This window comes from Monopterus albus, unplaced genomic scaffold (assembly GCF_001952655.1).
Source record: "Monopterus albus unplaced genomic scaffold, M_albus_1.0 scaffold126.1, whole genome shotgun sequence".
Taxonomy (NCBI): Eukaryota; Metazoa; Chordata; class Actinopteri; order Synbranchiformes; family Synbranchidae; genus Monopterus; species Monopterus albus.
Window position 1 is genome coordinate 626,916 of NW_018128006.1, and position 7,163 is coordinate 634,078.

Sequence of the window (7,163 nt, forward strand, 5' to 3'; positions counted from 1 at the left end):
TCCTCAGCTGTTAGCAAGGAGTTCTTTTCATCAAATCCTGCTCCTTTTTTCTCCAGACACACTTTTGGTGATGGTGGCCAAAGAGCTCAACTTCAGGTTCAAATGTCCACAGTACTTGTTTTCAAAACAAGTCTGACTGTACATCCACCATATGCTGACTTTAGTGATGAGGTCACAGGTAAGGTTCCACTGTGATGACTCTTCCTTGGTGCCCCTATTTGTGCATCAGTGCTGCACAGTGGATTGATTCCCCTACACTCCACTCTCATAGAATACAACCCATAGAGTCATTTCATCAGCACAATTACCAGCACACCTTTGGTGTCATGATAACGGTTGTAGCTCCATATCACTGGACCACCAGTGACCGGACCAGACCATCATTATCACAGACAAACATAAACATGTTTATGATTATAGAACCATCACCAGTTCATTAGCTTTAGGCACAACAACAACTTGGTTATGTATAAGAACATAAACTACTTGCTTGATGACACCCTGAAATATTTGCTCTGACACTGGCTTTTGAACTTCATGATGCTTTGAACCTGAGCCACTGTACACTCAGAATACTGTGCCAAACTGGTGTGTGGTGCAAGTTAACCCTAAAATCATCTCAAATCAAATTTTAGTTAGCTCAGTTATCTCGGCCAGCCTGACTTGAGGTGTCTGAGGCCAAGTTGCGGCTTTACTTCTCTATTATAGGACATTCTTTGTAAACATTTCCAAACCCAAGTGCTAAGATGCTTGTCGGAGGTTGGGCTTAGCTCTGCTTCGTACCAGATGACTCCTCAAGCCCTGTGCCGCTCCCCATAGCACAGCACTGCCTGCAGCCAAGCCCATAAGTGCTACAGCGATAGAAAGCGGGCCTGCAGAGAGAGGAGAAACGAGCAAGAGAGGAAGGGGGTAGATGAGAGGTTGAGATGAGAAAGGTTGGAAAAGATAAAAGGATAACAGGAGAAAGGGAAGAGTGGCAGAAGGGGATGGATGCACGAGAGTGGGGGGTGGTGGTCCAAGATGACTAGTTTGTCTAGTCAGGTTTGCTCTCCTCTGTCAACTTTCCCAAGCATCTGTCCATCCTGCTGAGACAGAGGGAGATGAAAGTATAAGGATACCTCAGCCACTAGTGGGAGGAAAGGTGAAATAAGCTCCTGCAGGGATGGTGAGGAGCAAAGCAGGTGGGGGGGGGTTAGAATTGTTGAAAATAGCCTGAGCTGAACTACAAGCTGAATTCCTAATGCCACATTTGCTTTTCATTTGCTCCATTGGTCTGTCATTCCTCGCTTGCCAGAGAAGCACTTACAATCAGACCTCAAGTATTATAGGAACTCTCTTATGGTGCTATTCTGGAATTCACTGATAGGCCTGTGCAATGAAAGTCAATTTTAACCATACTCAGGCTCGGAAAATAGCTTTTTTATATTCTTTTGAGACAGTAACTGGGATGGCTGATGGAGATTCCTTTGGTAAAACTGCATTTATATGCATGTACATAATAAAAAGAACATACAGGGTAAAATTTCAACTTAGACCTAAGTCTGCAAGAGATCCCATTCACAAGGAGAAATGCCTGATTACATATATTTAATGAGCAGACTACAAAAGGATGTGACAATAAATGTTTTTTGGGGAAACTCACCCTAAACATTTCCCATCCATTCAAGCTAAATGCTGACATCTGCATGTTGAATTGCTCACAATGACAGTGTTAAACTGTTAATGTTATCAGGCAGAATGTTTAGCCTATGATGTTCACATTCTTAGTTCAGCATGTAAGTACAGCAAAAAGGCTAATAGAAATGTCATGCAGGTGTAAGACGCCAAGGTTTTGTACAAGTTAAACATTTGATCTGATGAGGAAGTTTGGGGATCACCAGCATTAGAATAGTTCCTCCTGCAGGGAGTATGAATGTCTCTGTTCCAAATTTCATGGAAATTCAATCATTGTTGAGACATTTTTGTCAAAATCACTTATGTGAATCTCATAGTGCCACTACATGGAAAGTCGGGAGATCATCAAAGTCATTACAGTTTATCCTCTGGGCTCATGGACATCTGTACAAACCTTTATAGCTGTCATCCAATATCTGGAAGACAGGGTTAGACTGATTGGCTGACCCTGCCGTCCACAGAGTCATGGTGCTAGCGTGACTAAAACACTGAATCAAAGAATCTTTTACTGTAGTTCATCATTGGAGGCCTTAGCTAGTCCTTATTTCAGGTTAATCACAGCTAACGTATAAGCAAAGTTCTGCAGGGTTCCATTCATATTTGTCAATGTACAGCACATTCCAGTAAGCCTCAAGGCAGGAAGTGGTGTCCATTATCTAGAGAGAGAGAAAGTAAGAATCAAATCCAATCAAGTCATTATCTATACTGTTTAAGGGGGCTGGAGTCAATCCCAGCTGACATTGGGCGAGGGGTAGGTACACTGTGGACAGGTCGCCAGTCTATCACAGGGCTGACATGTAGAAAAACAAACACACACACCGACACTCACTCCTACAGGCAATTTAGTCACCAGTCAACCTAAGCTGCATGTCTCTGGACTGTGGGAGGAAGCCTGAATACTTGGAGAGAACCCACGCAGGCACAGGGAGAACATGCAAACTCTGCACTGAAAGGTTCCTGCACTTCAGGAAAGATTTAAAAGATTCCAAACTGGAGGCAGATCTATTATCTTGTGAAAGGCTGTTCCAGAGTTTTGAACAGACTACTGCAAAAGCAGGATCACCTTTGAGCTTTAACCTGGATCTTGGCACCTCCAGCAATAACTGATTAGAAGATCTGAGTGACCTGCTTGGATAAAAGGGGCAAAGCAGCTCATTTAAATATGAAGGTGCCAATCAATTTAGTGGTTTAAAAACAAAAAGGAGTTTACTACCAATTCTAAATAGGATGGGAAGCCGGTGGAGTGAAGGAGAAATATGCTCTCTTTTCTGTGTATTAGTTAGGAGGTGGGGTCCTGCATTCTGGACTAGATGGAGCCAATGAAGGCATGATTTGCTGACTCCTACAATGAGCATGTTACAATAATCCAACCGAGAATGAATGAAGCCATGGTGGCAAAGAGCTCCCAATCATCTCACAAGCCCACAACTCTGAAATGTAACCGTGATTTTTCTCTAATCTTTACCTTCAGTTGCCCAACCTTACTTATTAACCACACAGTAAGTGGCACTCACATATCAGGTACATAAGTCTTTTTTATGTTTAATGTTGGTGTGGAACGTTTAAAAGCAATGTCGGTGATAATCCCATATTAATAATAATCCAGTATTAAGATTCTCTCTAGCAAAAGAGTTGCCCAGCTACCAGGTTAAGGAGGTTTCATCATGCTAGCTGTTTTGAGTCACAATGAGGTGTTCATCATTCAACACAAATGACTTTGTGTGACCTGTCACTTAAGCATAGTAATTCCAAAGCATACTCCTTTTTAACATCTTGACATTATCATCATGGAGCAAAACTTAAAAGTCCTTAAATTATTATGTCAGATCATTTGTTGATCAAACAGTGTCTTCATAAATGTAAGGTCTTTGGATTTTCTGATAAAGTTTGAGATCCTGCACACAACCTTTCTTTCATTTATTCCAAACACATCAGGAATGTTTAAACCCATTTCTTCCATTTTACCTGGGGGACATCTGGAGTTCAGACCCACATATGTCTGAGGAACAGTCTGTAGGTTGACCATCTATTATGGTATAGAAATCGATGATTGCTTTATACTATGCAAGCTAACATACTTTTTGTTTGTTCTAAAGCACATCCAGACATACAGCCACACAATCTCAATTTAGCACTGCATTTAATTCAGCTCTGAGAGAAAGAGAGAGAGCAGTCCAGGCAGACGTGACTCTTTCTGCTGCTCTGATTCTGTGCTATCATCTTATTTCCCCTGCTGGTCGTCGTTTATTGAGACTTCATAAAGACAGAATGAGCGAGTTCTCAGCCAGGCAGTATTAACCACCTGCCTCCTCCGAGATAACCAAAGTCAACTCTCTCCTTTCTCCTGCTTTCCCTGCCTACACTTCTCCGTTTTTTCTGTCTGTCCTTGTGTTGCTTTTTTTTGTTTTATCCTTATTTCTCTCTCATTTCTGTTATCCTTTCCTTTTCTGCAGAGAACCAACGATGTCTTATCGCAGTTTAATCTCCAGCTGAGAGTCGCTTCTGTGGGGGACCGGCCAGTGTGACTTTGTGGTTTATTCTGTGTTGGGGCATCTTAGTGGACAGGGTGGCTTTGTGTCAAGAGATGAGGAAAATAAAAAAGAGTGATTTTTCCCAACAAGCACAATTCAAACATGTTAATTTGATACCCTGACATATTTGAACACATAGCCAGACAGGGGCAGCAGGCAACAGGAGGCGGTGTCTGCTGTCTGTCTGAGTGTTTGCTACCCGTAGCTTTATCAAAGCACTGCTGTGCTCTACCTCCTGTGACAAGTGCTACAGCAGGGAATCCAAATAATATGCAAGAGGCAAATTAAAGGAGAAGAGGAGTGGGAAAGAAACACACAGTCGGCAGAAGGAGTGGAAAAGATTTTTAATATAGTAAAGAGGAAAAAGCATTTGTTGAAAAAAAAAAGGAAATATTTACAATGTATCTATCTTTAATGTGAAACCTCATCATGCAGAGGAAGAAATAAGAACTAGAGTCTGAAATGTTCCCATAGGAGGAAGGGGAGAAGTTAAAAAAAATAATAAAGAAAACACTTAAGATAATAAAGAGAGGTAAATCCCATTTAGAACAAAGATGAGGTGTCTTTGATATCCAGGTCAGACTCTCTCCAGAGGTCTGAATCTCTCCTCTTTATGCTTTTGTAATGGGCTTTTAAATTTGATTGACGGACTGCCTGTCAAATCGTCTTGTTCCCCAGGAGAAGGCTGGGTATCTTAAGTGTTACATTTTTCAATGGTAATGGGCAGTCTTACAGATGTGAGGAGAGAATAGGACTTTATTATTTGCTTTGGAACAGACAGATGAAGATCAAAGATATAAATATTAGACGATGCTATCGTATTAGAAATCTTAATTTGTTTCCTTGTTCACTACACTCTCTATACTGTAGGTGCTTAGTTGATTACTTTATAATGGGCACTAAACTGATAGTTTGGATGTTTGTTAATCATCATTATTTTGCATCTCCTGAAAATGTTTGTTTGTAAAATGCAATGCATAAGTGTATATTCTGAATGAGTTATGAGGTAGTCAGATGGCTTCCCAATTGCAGTTACTTTAGATGTAGATTTGAACATCGTTTACAAGTTAGAATTTTAAAATTGTGTTAACTTAGATATAACATGAAAGTGGCATAAGAATCTGCAGCCACACTAGCAGCCATGTGAGGTTGTGCAAAGTGTTGCTTTAACCCAAATGCCACCTGCTGGCATTCACAAGTGAGCATGTTGATGTTTAGCAGGCATAAGGTTCACTGTCTTAGGTTAGGATGATAGCATGCTAGTGTACAAATTAACACTGAAGATGAAGTACAGCTGAGGCTGATAGAAATGTTATTTGTTTTTAGGTATTTGGTCATAAATCAATGTCCTAGACAAATTAAGAAGATCAAAGGGATCAAGTTTATAATTCATCCTTTTGGAACCAAATGTCAATGCCATTCACTGTGTAGATGCCACATCCCCCCCCCAAAACAAAGATTTTACCCTACTAGTGGCACAGGAGAAAAAGTCAGTGGATCACCAAAATCTTTAGGATTTATCCCATGGACCTAAAACTTTTTGAAACTTTGCGAATCTGCCACTTTGAGGGTATACAGGGACAGGGAAGGAGAATAAAAACATCACATGAGCCAGATTTAGCAAAAAACATGTTTAATCTCTCCTTGATGCGTGTCTATTTACACATAATAAATCTGCAAAATAGGAAAGAGCAGGATATCTACATGGGCGTGAAACAGCCAAAACCTGTCACAGCAGCTTCAAGTCTGAAACTCTTAAAAATGTATTTGAATTCATAAAGTATTAAAACTCTTTAAGGTTTTTTTTTTCTTACTGCCTCTCGCTTTTTTAATGTGTGTGTGAAGGTATTTTACCTCCTATGGTCCTTTTCTGAAATGTCCTTTAATCAAAGTGAACTCAGCAGGTGGGGAAGCTGGAAAGTTGGAACTAGACAGATGAGAAACTTGTGTTGCTGCCAAGGGGGATCAAAAATGGCAGATGAGGGGAAGTTGTGCGGTGTTGTTTCTATCTGGGTCTGAGGTGGCGCCATGCTGGAGGGCGCAGACTATACTAAAAAAAAATCTCTCATGCTTTCTCTTCCTCTCTCATTCCTTTACTTTTTAGTTTTCAGATTTAGAGAACGCTTTCAGAATGAACATTTTTTGAGAAGTAGTTTGACATTTTGGGGAAAGTTATTCACTCCCCTTCTAAGAGTTAGACAAGAAGATTAATATTATGTCTCTTAAAGCTGGAGTCATGGTGTTGTTAGCATAGCTCAGGCTAGCAGAGGCTTGAAGCATTGGTGAACCTGTGAAAAACTAACCTATCAAAAGCTCAGTTGACATTTACATGTCTGTTTAGTCAAAAGTTAAAAAATGAGAAACAATCTATTAAGAGCTGTAGGCTAGCTATAGACTAAGCCAGGCAAGCACATTTGCTACTAAGCTAAGCAAACACATCCCGACACCAGCTCTACTTAACACACAGGCAAGAAATAGGTCAGTCTCCTCATTGCACTCTCAAAAAGAAAGTGAATGAGCATATTTAACAAAATGCTGCACTAAAGATCACAATAAATTATTGTTGTCAGAATGTATATATAAAATGTGTAAATATCTCTTTGTCAAATTCTTGTCCAACCTACCATGAAGTTCTTCAGTATATGGGAAGGACATCATTTTCAGTAAAGAAAGAGGCAGTGGAAAATTCTGTGTGTTGGTCAGTTGTCAAGTGAATCACCCTCCTTCACTCCACCCTCCTCCTCCTCCTGCATCACTGTCTTTTTCTTGTGGAAAAAAACAAATGCCACAGATGCAAGAGAATGGGAAATGAAGCGGGACCATGGCTTTCAAAGCACTTCCTCTCTTTTCATCTTTTACCCTAACAAGTAATAATAAAAAATAAAAAAAAATAATAAAGCCCCAGAGACCAACTGAACCTTTCCTCTTCATCTTAACGAATAATGCCCCCCCCCCCCT